Consider the following 12918-nt stretch of genomic DNA (forward strand, 5'->3'; position numbering starts at 1 on the left):
TAGATGCTAGTGGTATAAGAACCATAGTATATTTATTTATTAAATTCTATTATAACCTTACTAAACGTTGGTCAGCTATCAAAGTATCAACATTTACTTCATCTATTATTATATAAAAAATATGCTTTTTGTAAATCCAGATTGTTCCTTCACTAATAACCTTCTGCAAGCTATAGATAGTCTTTTACTTTCCAGAATGATCAAAGGTTATCTTGATATCTTAAAATTCCATTATGAGTAGCAAAGATTGATACAAGTAAGTATAGGCTATTATTCACTTGTCTGGAATCTTCTTTTGATGTATGGGCCCAAATATCATATACATGTTCCTCTATTACCTTTATTTTAATTAAAGCTAATCATAATGTCTTGTATAGAATTCCAATTTATGAGGCCTTTGAAAAAATACAAGCACTTATTGTCCTAATTGTGAACTAAAAACCTCTAAAACTAACCAAGAAAAAAATTTTTAAATGACTTTTTATCTAGATAAGATTTACCCAAATTGTGATAGTTAATTTTATATGTCCACTTAGCTAGTTTATAATATCCACATGTTTGTGCAAACACCAGTCTAGATGTAATTATGAAGGTATTTTGTAGAATGATTAATATTTATACCCTATGTGTTGTAAGTGGTCTCATCCAATCAGCTAAAGAACTTAAAATATTGAGGTTTTGTGGGAAAGGAAGTTTGCATCAAGAATGTAATGTAAAAATCCTGCTTGTATTTGAGTTTTTGGCCCGCCTCATGTTGATGTGTTTCAAATTTGTCAGATCTTACAAAGCTACAATGTGTGAGCCAGTACCTTAAAATTTCTCTCCCTCTCTCTGATTGATAGACTCATTCATATCAAAAGAGGTGTCAAATGCTAAATATTTAAACTTTATTCAAAATTCCAAAGCAAAAATTTCTCTATGCATTCAGGAAATGCTCAATTTTTCTAACTTGCATTAGAATTAATTCACAATATATACAAGTATTTACACACTTCAAGCATACTACACTTCATTGAAAACTGCATGTTTTTCATTACATTTACATAAGCTTGACTCTAAATTTAGTGCACAATTTCAATGTTATGCATGCAATTAAACCTTCCATGTCCCAATTTCCAATTTTGTATCTTTAGTAAGTACTTGTCACTACTGAGAAAATCAATAAAACTATTTAAAATTAGACAATATTTGACTGTCATTTTTTTTTATTTCTTTGAAGTTTTTTGCTACTTCCTACCATGGAAGTCCCTAATCTTCTCCTGTGGTCTATTAAATTCCCCTTTTTAAATTAGTTGACAACTGATTTTGTATAAAGTATATGATTTCTCACACCACTTGCAGTTTCCTGTCTATATACCCATAGTCACCCTTCTTGAATAAAAGCAATTTCAAGTAAGATAGTGAACTTTTCTTTTTAATTCATGTATTTTGCCAATTAAAGTTTTTAAGTTCAATTGAATCATGTTTGGAATACAGAACTCTCAGATAATCATTCTTGATTCCAAAGATCTCTGAATGCCATTTCCAACTCAATAGACTTCTATGTTTTTATGATTTGGTAAGAATAGAAACTTTCATCTGTAAAACATTACCTCACTCTATAAACCGAAACTCTTAAATTTATGAATATTTAAAATCTAGCAACAACTCATTGCCTCTGTTTTACTGGGCTTCTTTATTTCAAACAGACTATTCTTTACTCTCGGTAGTTTAGGCTTACTTCTGATTCCTAATTTCCACAGGGAAGAATATTCCAGAATATTTGACCTCTGGGGATGTGTCTTTAGTCCATTTATGATATGTGGAACACACTCCAATGGTCATTCTAAGTCTATTAATTCTAGAACATTCACCAGAATTTTCAAGCCAGTTTCTCTTTAAAGTGGAAGGCAATTAAAAAAGTGCCAGGGAATAACACCTCTGACTAATGTGGCTTGGATCTTGTGTAATTCTGAGGCCACTGTATCTAGAATAGTGCTCTGTGAAAAGCTTGGTCTTAGTCTAACTCTGGGCCTGTCGAGTGAGGAGTAGGGATAACAGAAGTCTGCTAACAGAGAAGGGGCTGGGGTCCGGGCAGATAGAATCAAGGGGCATTGCTGGACTTTAAACTTACTACTTTACATTGAAAGGAGCTGCTGAGCCTAACCTGCTTTTGAATGAATACCATAAGATTACTGCCATTAGTTTCTCCTGTGTCCTTAGATTTGTAATACTAATAATACCTGGATTGGAAAGTATAGGTTTTCCCCATTATCTGAAAGTAGAGCATTCTTATGAAAATTGAAATGATTTAAAGTGAAGCAGCAATGTCCATGAATTTGTACAGAAAAAATTTTGAGCATTCCCAGACCCCCAAAATAACCTACCAAATTATACCAAATTAACACATAAATCTAAAGTAATACTAACATAGTAAAAGGAGGAGTGATGTGATAAATGCACAGCCTGTATATAATGACTTGCTTGTGACAAAGAAAATATAGTGAATGTAATGGGATGCAGATTTCTTTCTTGCTCATCCTTTTTTATTCTCTCTTTCTTCCTCCCCCACCACCTCTCATTCTCTTCCCCTCCCTATCTCTCTCTCTCCTCTCTCACCCCACCTTCTCTCCCCACTTCTGAGGAAAGTCAGTTATCCTACTGTGAACTGCCACTGAGAGTCTTACTTGGCAAGAAACTAGAAGAAGGGCTCTTCCATTGGTCAGCAAAGAACCAACAACCCACAGTCCTCTGTCCAACCCCCAAGGATTGAATCCTTCCAGAAATTATGTGAGTGAAGTTGGAAGTAGATCCTCCTTGGTCAAGTCTTCCAATGAAACTAGCTCTGTCTGACCCCTTAATTGCAGTTTTTTGTAAGAGATTGTGAGTGATGTGATATGAAGAAAGAAAATAAACAGTTGTTTCCAGCTGCTAAGTTTAGGGACAATTTGTTATATAGCACTAGATGTCTAATATGGCTATTCCATAATTCATTGGATATATTTGAGAGTTATAAAATATTTTAAAGTTTACAATGATATTATCTTTCAATATTCTTGAAATTCTGTTATCTGCAGCTACTGAAACTTAGGGGGTAACTTAAAATTTGTGTGTGGGTTTTAATTTTTCTAAAGTTTGATAAGGTGTTCATGAACAAAAATTAGCAAAAGTTCTAACAGCACTGGGAAATCCTCATTCTTTGGTGATAGTGAAAAAAGATTAAGAGATAGAAATGAGAAATAGGAACTGTAAGGTTAAGCTTTATGCTTTGAAGAAGTTAAGTTTAATACATAAGCCAAGCTAGAAAGCACACAACCAAGACAATAGCCTCTAGAAATCTAGAGTTTACAGTGACATAGAACCTCATTTAATTATATGAACAACTCTTTAAGGGAGATTTGATTTTTGGGAGACTTGAAGTGGCCAATTTATCATACCCCATATTGTTATGTTGAGCCTACAAGAGTCATCCATTTATCTAATCATTTATGCACTGGAGCCAATATTCATTTGTAGGATAAAACCACCCATTATCCCATTTGTCGATTACAGAATCAAGGGGCTCTGTCTACATGTGCAGCATCACCTATTAATCCTGCCCAAGAAATGAAAGAGCAGTTAATCACTAAATAGAATTTAGACCTCTTCATAACACAAATTCAGTACAAAGCCTGGATTCAATCCTAAGTCCTGATTCTGAAGTCCTGGTCTCTTAGCAACTCTATCTTTCCAAAAAACAAGGAAAATGATTAACTGCATTTTCTACTCTGTTCAGATTATATCAATCACCCACAGATATTTTTTCTCTCCTACTCAAAAGCTCAGTAAATTTTGGTCTCATTATGACCAACATTCTAGTTAAGAGTCAAAAATTTTTCTTTATTCTGATAAAATATACCATCAAGATTACCATATAGGGCCTTCCCTGGTGGCGCAGCGGTTGAGCGCTGGGCTTCGAAGCTGCCCACAGCCTCTGCAGCGCTGGTTCTATCCCTGGCTGCCGGGCAAGGGTCCCACATGGCACGCAGACCTCTCCTGCCTGCCCGCTGCTCCCCTCAGCAGTGTACTTTGGTCCTTCTGCCTGTTCTGCTCCCCACTCTGGCTCTGGTGAATTCTCTCACCCTCCCGCGCTTCCGACTGTACCCAGTGCTTGTATAAAAAAAAAATAAATCTTTAAAAAGAAAGATTACCATATAAGCCATTTTTAAGTGTATAGTTCAGTGGTATTAAGTATATTCCCATTATTACACAACCATTGCCACCATCTATCTGCTGAATTTTCTACCTTCCTGAATTGAAATTCCATATCCACGAAACATTAACTCCCTACTGCCTCCACGACTTACCCCTGGCTAACATCATTCTACTTTTTGGGCCTATGCATTTGAGACTGGCTTAGCTCACTTAGTGTAATATTCTGAAGTTTCATCTGTATTGTAGCATGTATCAGAATTTCCTCCCTTTTGATGTATATACCAACTTCTAGTTATCAATTTATTTGTCCACAAACACTTGGTTTGCTTCTACCTTTTGTCTATTGTGAGTAATACTACTGTGAATACCAGTGTACAAATATCCAGTTGAGTCTGTTTTCAATTTTTTGGGGTCTATATGCAAAATTGAAATAGCTGGATCATATGACAATTCTGTCTTTAATTTTTGGAACAACTGTCATACTGTTTGGCACAGTGACTACATTTGACATTCCTACAAGATTTTAATACTTTTAACAGAAAATTATAATTAAAATAATATTCAGTGACATAAAATGAGCAATGCAGACAATTAACTCACATTATAGACTCTCACAAGTCCAAAGAACTTGTATAACCACCCGGCATTCATATCATTCTGGACTAAAAACAGCAGAATAATTTTTTTTAAGCTGGTCTTTGTGGCAAATTATAAATATACACTTCCTGTTTGGCTTTTGAATTATTTAAAGTAGTTTAACCTTGTTATAGTAGTCAGGGCCTCCAACCTAGAAATGATTCAAAACTTTTCCATTTTGCATAGAAAGAAAGAAAAATCTAGGGAAAGTATGGAATTGAGCAGTAAAGGGCAAATTGAGATTAAAGCTCAATCATCTTCATCCTATAGCCTATTTGCATTTAAAAGAGGAATGGTCAACTAATCAGTTAAAAAAAAAAACTCACAAGGAACACATCTAATAACAGAATTTCAGGCAGTCCTTCACTGTACTTCCATGCACATCTCAAACAAACCTAGACTCCATTTGAAAAGTACAGGTGTGAAGAAGCAGGTGGAAAGAGGTAGAAGATAACAATAAAGCAGGAGGGAAGAGGTAGAAGATAAGGAATCATTTCCTCTTTCGTATTCCTTAAATTTCTAAGTCAATTCATGCTGTCAAATATTTCTGGAAGATTTACTGTATACTGGGCATACTTTAAGGTGCTGGAAATGCAAACAAATTAGACCAGGACTTTACTTAAGGGTGCCTAAAATCCAGAGAGAAAGTGTTTGATTATATTGTGGAAAACCTCACTGGTAGGGTGAGATATTTTATAATGTGTTGCTAGATAAGTTGTAGCTAGTATCTCAGAGCCCCCCAGAACTTTTTCCATGGTCAGAATCACCATAAACAGTTTACCCCAGCTGGAATGTGCTTGTGTCCTTCCCAGAAAGCCCATGCTATTTTTAGCCTAGATTGGATAAATCTTCCTGCACCATTGTTTGCCAACATGGTAGCTGCTTTGAGTTTGCTCACTTCAATATTTTATTAACCTCTGTTTAGCAGTGCAAAAACTCAGGATTTTCCATATTATCTTTTTCAGGGTTATAAAAAATATAGTGAGAGTTTAGTCTGCATGATGAAGCATTTACTAAACAGTATTTCCTGAATGACTGTGTCAGATCCCAGGAATATGTCGGTGAACATAACAGGAAAAGATTCCCAACCTCATGAACATATGTTCCAGTCACTACATACAATAAAAATAAAAAATAATTAAGGTTCAAAAAATAGAAGTATCTCTTATATAAAGTAAGTCCGGGCTTAATCCAGAGCACCAAGGATTATGATTTCTTCACTATTTCTCTTTTCTTGGCTCTATCTCATGGTTTTATCCTTTGTGTCATCACATGATCAGAGAACGTCTGTTGTATAATAGTCCAGACATCATGTTCATGTTCCAAGCAGTGGAATGAGGACAAGACAAAGGGATATGCCAGCATGCTAGCTGACTCTTTTAAAATAGCCTTCCTAGAAACCAACCATGTCCACCTAGGGAAGGGTTATCTGCCAGGGAGTCTGCAAGGTAGTTTTAAAACTGAGCACATATATGCAACCACAACTTAGGTTTTAAAATTTTTTTAAAAGATTTATTTCCTTGATTTATGCATTCAACAAGAGCTGGGGGGTAGGCCAGAGGTGCACTGGGGGTGAGAGGAGTCACTAGAGACAGAGTGGGGAACAGAACAGGCCGATTGAGGGGAGCAGCAGGCGAGTCAGGAAAGTTCTGCTGCACCATTAAAAACTCTAACTTTAAATAAAAGACTTCTACCCAAATTTAAATTTTTAGAGTACTGGTTATCCCATCTAAACTGTTATTGTTTAAAGAATGTGGGTTTGGGGCTAGCTCTTACTTCACTGAGTGAAATCCATTATTCTTGGCTCTCAAAATAGTTTGCACATTTCTTAATGTATTCGGAAACTGAACCAAAAAGATGTCCACTAATTTCCTATAAATAAGAGGGGAAAATAGACTTCTCTGACAGATCCTGTTTTGGTTTCAGGGAAAATACTCTGAGTCCCTAAACCCTTGGTATCTTAGAGACAAGGCAGGGAGGTGAGTGTTGAAAGCCTTTCCCTCCTTTCCTCCTTAAAATTCCAGGAATGGAAAAATCCTGTGGCTATAATGCAGCGGGTGTAATGGTAAGAGCACTGGGACCTGATTCCATCTTGTCTTGGAGGAGCTGATGTTGTTTCTTTGGCCTTAGTTTGCTAATTTGCAAAACATGCTGACTAAATTCAGTTACCGTCACTGCAGTTCACCTAACTGCTAGAGTAGTCACTAACTTCTTGAAAGGTTTTTGAATTTGTATTGTCTATATCTTTTTTTTAGCTTAGAACAAATTTTGATTTTTAAAAAAGCACATATAGTAACAAAAGCATCAGCACATTTCCCAGCTGTTCTGACAGAGGAGGGATTTCCTCCAGGCTGATATACAAAATACTACAGACTGGGCAGCATTAAGAGCAGACATTGGGCCTCCATGGTGGCGCAAGGAGTTAAATACCGCACTATGAAGCAATCCACAGCCTCTGCAGCACAAGTTCGATTCCCGGCCAGCTAGGGAGCAACCCACATGGTGAGGCAGACCTCTCCTATCTCGCCTGCTGCTCCCCTTAGCAGTGTATTTTGGTCGATCTGCCTGTTCTGCTCCCTGCTCTGTCTCTGGTGGATCCTCTCACCCCCAGCATTTCTGGCCTGTGCCGCAGCTCTTGCATGCATGAATAAATAAGTCTTTAAAAAAAAAAAAAGAGCAGAAAATTTATTTTGTCACAGTTCTAGAGGCTAGAAGTCCATGGGTGAAACAGAGTATGTGGAGTTTTCAAACAGATAAGAACTTGTATTGTTAAAAAGCATGAGTTTGAACTATGTGTGGATATGGAGCAATCGCTAAGTGATACTGTGAAAAATGTTAACTGATAGTTATATAAAGTATAAAATGAAAAGAGCACTGCTCTGCACTTTGCTTTATTTTCAGTAAACTTCTCTCTGAGGAGGGGCACTGAAAATTTAGGGGTGTAGAGTGAGAAGGACACTTGCTGCCCAGATAAACTCCTTTGAATATTTTAAACCATGTGTATTAATGTATTAATTTAAAGTTAATTTAAAAAATCAATGTATTAATTTGTTCTATCATAAAACATACCCACAAGAAAGCTTCCACATATTTTTTTTCCAAACTGAAGCATAACTGACATATAACTACACATTCTTAATATTTCAAAACTCATAGTAAGATTTTAAAGAAAGTCAATACAAGTCAATCAACTTCTCTTTTAATGCTGGGGGACCATTAACGTTGAGTATCAAGGTTTTCAAAAACACTTTTGGAATTGAACTTTGGGTTCTGATACCACCAATCCACTAAAACTTCTTTGCTGCCCTTGAAATTTGGAATTCAAGTTTTGAGATAAAGGTTGGCTAACACCTGGTGGTCTTCATTTGAGTAAAAATAACCTTAAGTACAACAATTTCTTCATAACGAATCTTGGAGGCTTCATATGAGATAAAGGGATCTTAATTTAGCACACTCATTTCACAGATGAGAAAAACAGAGACCAAAATAATAAATCACATGCCCCAAACACAAAGGAGGGACTCCTAACACTCAGTTCACTGCTTCCTCCATTAAAGATATACCTTGACAATCATTACCTTGTAATATCTTGTTCATTAAATTTGCCACACAAAGGACCTGACCTGTAAATCTTCCCAAAAAGGGAAAAATAAGAAAAGCAATGGTGATTCTTAGGAACTATATTAGATACATGCATTTTCAAATTTGGAAGTAAAGTTGTAGGGAAAAGTTAGAATCTCTGGAACTAGTCAACCTTGAGGGAAAGAGGACAGGGTTGGCTTGTGGGATAAAAAGGCAAAAACTTCTGCGTAGGGGGCAGCATTAAAGAACACCCAGAGAGGTCTGTGGGTGTAGGGAACAAAAGAATCTTTCAGAAGAAATCTGTAGACAATCGGAGTTAGTGAGATGGGGAAAGGGGGATTTTATTTGATTTTTAGTTTCTTGAACATCTCTCTGAAGGATAGTGGAAAATAAAGCTAAATTCTAAAACTTTCTAGTTTATTCAAGAACATTAATCGCCAAGGTTTGTTTTCAGTGAACCAGCTTTTTTAAAATTAAGACTTTATATCCTCATCACTTGTGGCTTATAACTGAAAATTTGTACTTTTTGACTTTCTTAACCCATCCCCCCACTAACATCCACCCAGCCCCTACGCCTGCGGCAACCATGAATCTGTTCTCTGTATTTATGAACTTCTTTATTGCTGTTGTTGTTGCTTGTTTGTTTTATTATCCCACTTATAAATATAAGATCACGTGGTATGTGTTACTCTCTGTTTGATTTATTTCACTTAGCATAATGCCCTGAGGGGTCATTCATCTTGTTGCAAATGACAAGCTCTCCTTTTTTTTATGTTGGAAAAGTATTTCATGGTGTAAGTTATATGACGACTTTATCCATTCACCCTTTGAAAGACACTTAGGTTGTGTCCATATCTTGGTTATTTTAAATAACCAGGTGAATCAAGTTAAATGGCTGGATTATAGGGTAGTTAGTTCTATTAGTTTTTTGAGGCGCTGCCATACTGTTTTCCATAGTGACAGCACCAATTTACATTCCAGCAGATATTTACATTTACATTCCCTTTTCTACACATCCTAGCCAACACTTGTTAATTCTTGTCTTTTTGATAATAACATTCTAACAAGTGTAAGGTAATATCTCATTGTGGTTATGATTTGGTCCTTGGTGATTGGTGATGTTGAAAGTCTCTCCATGTACATGTTAATGATTTGTATGTCTTCTTTGGGAAAATGTCTGTTCAAATCATCTGCCCATGTTTCAACTGATTGTATGTCCCTCTCCGCCCCCACATTGAATTCTAAGAGTTTTCTCAATTTTTTTAAAATTTTCTTTTCTTTTTTTTCTGTTATAAATGTTATTTTTATATTCCCCATACAATTGCGACCCCCTTATTTTGACCCCAATCCCTCCCCTCCCCGCCCCTCACCCCCCATAGAGTGTCTCTGGTTCATAGTTGTTTGTTGATTTTGATTTTTACTTTCTTATACTTATTCTTTTTCCTGGTCCCTTATTTAAGCTTTCTAGATTCCTGCTATTCAATTCTTATTATATATTTTCTTCTGCTTACTCTGGAATTAATTTCCTTTTTTTTTTAATTTTTCCAATGTGAAAAGTTAGATAATTGATTTTACATCTTTTCTATTTCATTCAGTTTTTGTTTTTCCTATACTACCTACTTTTGCTGCATTCCACGAGTTTTAAAAAGTTGCATTTTCACTACCATTTTGTTCAAAATATTTAGAAATTTCTCTTGATATTTCTTCTCAGGCCTAGTTAGTTCTGTTGGGCTCTGCTAATTCCCCACCCAGCCGGTTAGACTCTAGTGTGGAAGTGTGCTCTTTAATCTCAACAGTTATCTTTCTGTTACTATTTCCTAATTTAAGTCCATTATGGTCTGAGAGCAGACATTGTATTATTTCCATTATCTTAAATTTATGACAGTGTATTTTATGACCCAGAATATCACCTCTTGTGAATGTTTCATGTGAACTAGAGAAGAATACATATTCTGCTGTTGTTGGATGAAGATGTCTGTAGACAGCAGTTATTTCCAACTGATTGATGGTGTTGCTGAGTTCAGCTATGTTCTTGCTGATTTTCTGTCTGCTGAACCTGTTCTTTTCTGATAAAGGAGTGCTGAAGTGACAGTAGATTCATCTAATTCTCTTTACAATTTTATTAACTTTTGTTTCAGATAGTTTGACACTCTGCTATCAAACACCCTCTAGGATAGAAAGAAAACTTTATAAGTCTCAATTCATGAGCTAGTCCCACAAAGTCTGACTCTGCAGAATAAGTGATCACATTTGGTATTATACATAACATTCCTCCTTTTCCCATTAAACAGAATGTAACCAGATGCCTCTTTTATTTCTGTTCTAGAAGAATTATGTATTTCCTTCTGTGCACATAGTCCACCTGTACAAACCTTATATAACTGAGATGAGAATATTTGAAGGGGGGACCAGTAGTCAAAGAAATGTGACACAGTCACCTAGGTTGAAATCCTCAGTTTGCTCTGAATGTCTTCAATAAATTTCTCTTTGACTTGCTACACAATGGTGATTATTTCAGTAAATACTGATAGTCGTGTCATTTATATGTAAACGCACATAATTAATGTCATTTTTGGTAGGTTATTTTGAACAAAATTTTACAGGTTAGATCACTTAGGAATAAGAGATTTAAGTTTTTTTACGTTCACTTTTTTTCTTCTATGCTCTTCCTCACTTCATGTACATCCAAGCTTTGGCTTTTTTTTTTTTTTTTATGTATTACTTGCTTCTCTCTAAATAACCCCTTTATTTACCTAGAGATTGGATATAGTAGTACCAGGTAAACTGTCCATGGATAATACTGCATGACAGACATTCCCAAAGCATATTCTACAAAACACAAGCATCCTGTGAGATATTAATAGGTATTCTGAGGCAAGAGATTGAGAAATTCTCTCTACTACAACATTCCTGTCCCGTTTTAGTTTGAGAAACCTGAAATTCTGTCTAGAAAGGAATACATGAGGTGCAAATCAAAGAAAGCTGTAGTGTTTGGTGCAAATACGACTTTCAGATCAAATCCACTTCCATTATCCACCCCCATCTCGAAATAACTTTTTTTAACATTTCCTATAAGCAATTCTACTGGCAGTGAATTCCCTAACTCTTTGCTTTTCTGAGGAATTCTATTTCTCTTTCACTGTTGGAAAAAAACAACTCAGGATACAGAATTCTAGGTTGGTTTTCCCCTGTTTTACAGCACGAGCTCTTTTAGCATGCATGCATTCTGAGAAGACTTCTGTAATCTTTGTTCCTCTTTGGTAGGTGTTTCTCTCCCCTCTGACATCTTTCAATGATTTTTATTTATCTTTGATTTTCTGCCTATGTGGAGTTTTTAAGTTTTTATCCTGCGGTTATTCTCTGAGCTCCCTGCATCTGTGGTTTTGACATTAGTTTGGAGAAATCCTTAATCATTATGATTTCAAGTATTTTTTTTTCTGTTCCTTTCTTTCTTCTGGAATTCCTATTATTGGTATGTTCCATACACCTTTTGTGGTTGTCCCATAGTCCTTGGATATCCTGTTTTTTTCCAGTCTTTGTTCTCTTTGCTTTCTGTTCTTCAAAGATTCTATTGATGTATCTTCTAGAGTAAAGATCTTTTCTCAGATGTGTCCAGTCTATTAATGAGTCCTTCTAAGGTGTTCCTTATTTCTGTTACAGTGTTTTGATCTCTAGTACTTCTTTTTGGTATTCAGACTTTCCATCACTGTTTATATTGCCCATCCATTTTTGCATGCTCTCTACTTTATCCATTAGAGACCTTAAGCATAGTAATAATGGTGGTTTTAAATTCCCTATCTGGTGATTCTAACTTCCCTCCTTGTCTGGTTCTAATGCTTACACTGTCTCTTTAAATTGTGGTGTGCTTTGTGATTATTTTTTCGTGATTGCTAGACATGATGTACCTGATGAAAAGGAATTACAATACACAGGTTTTTAGGAATAGAATTCTATATTCCTATGATTACAACTCAGTCCTTAGTGAACCTACCTCTCTGGACTGTGAAATTCACAAGTATTTCTCAGTATTCCTGCATTCCTCTCTCCTTAGGCAAGGGAGGATGTCCAGAACAGGCTGGAGTTGGGTATTTCCTTTCCTCCAGTCATTTAGACACTGATAAAATCTGGGCAGGTTGCGTTCTAGTTTACTAGCTTCTCCTGAGAGCAGGCCTTGTTATGAAGAACAGTGTTCTGGCATATTTCAAAAGGGTTTCTTCCCTCTCCCTCCATGAGACCTGAAGGTGATTTTTCTGGAATATTTACTGTGGAGACCTGGTTAAAGGTCTGAGGTAAATCTCACAATATTGTGGGTATGCCTCTGTGTCTGGGTCCCCTTGATGATTTTAATTCTTAGTTTTGCCCACTGGTTTCTGTGGCAGCTTCTGCATGAGAGTCTCTGTTCTTGTAAGTAAGCCACAACTCCATGTATTCATGGCCTCTTTAATCTTGAGGGCAGAGATTAGCATTATGTATTCACCTCTCTTACAGGTCCAAGGAGATTCATTAATTTTCAATCAATTCATCTTT

This window comes from Talpa occidentalis, unplaced genomic scaffold (assembly GCF_014898055.3).
Source record: "Talpa occidentalis isolate TD23 unplaced genomic scaffold, MPIMG_talOcc4v2.1 talOcc4.2, whole genome shotgun sequence".
NCBI classification, from domain to species: domain Eukaryota; kingdom Metazoa; phylum Chordata; class Mammalia; order Eulipotyphla; family Talpidae; genus Talpa; species Talpa occidentalis.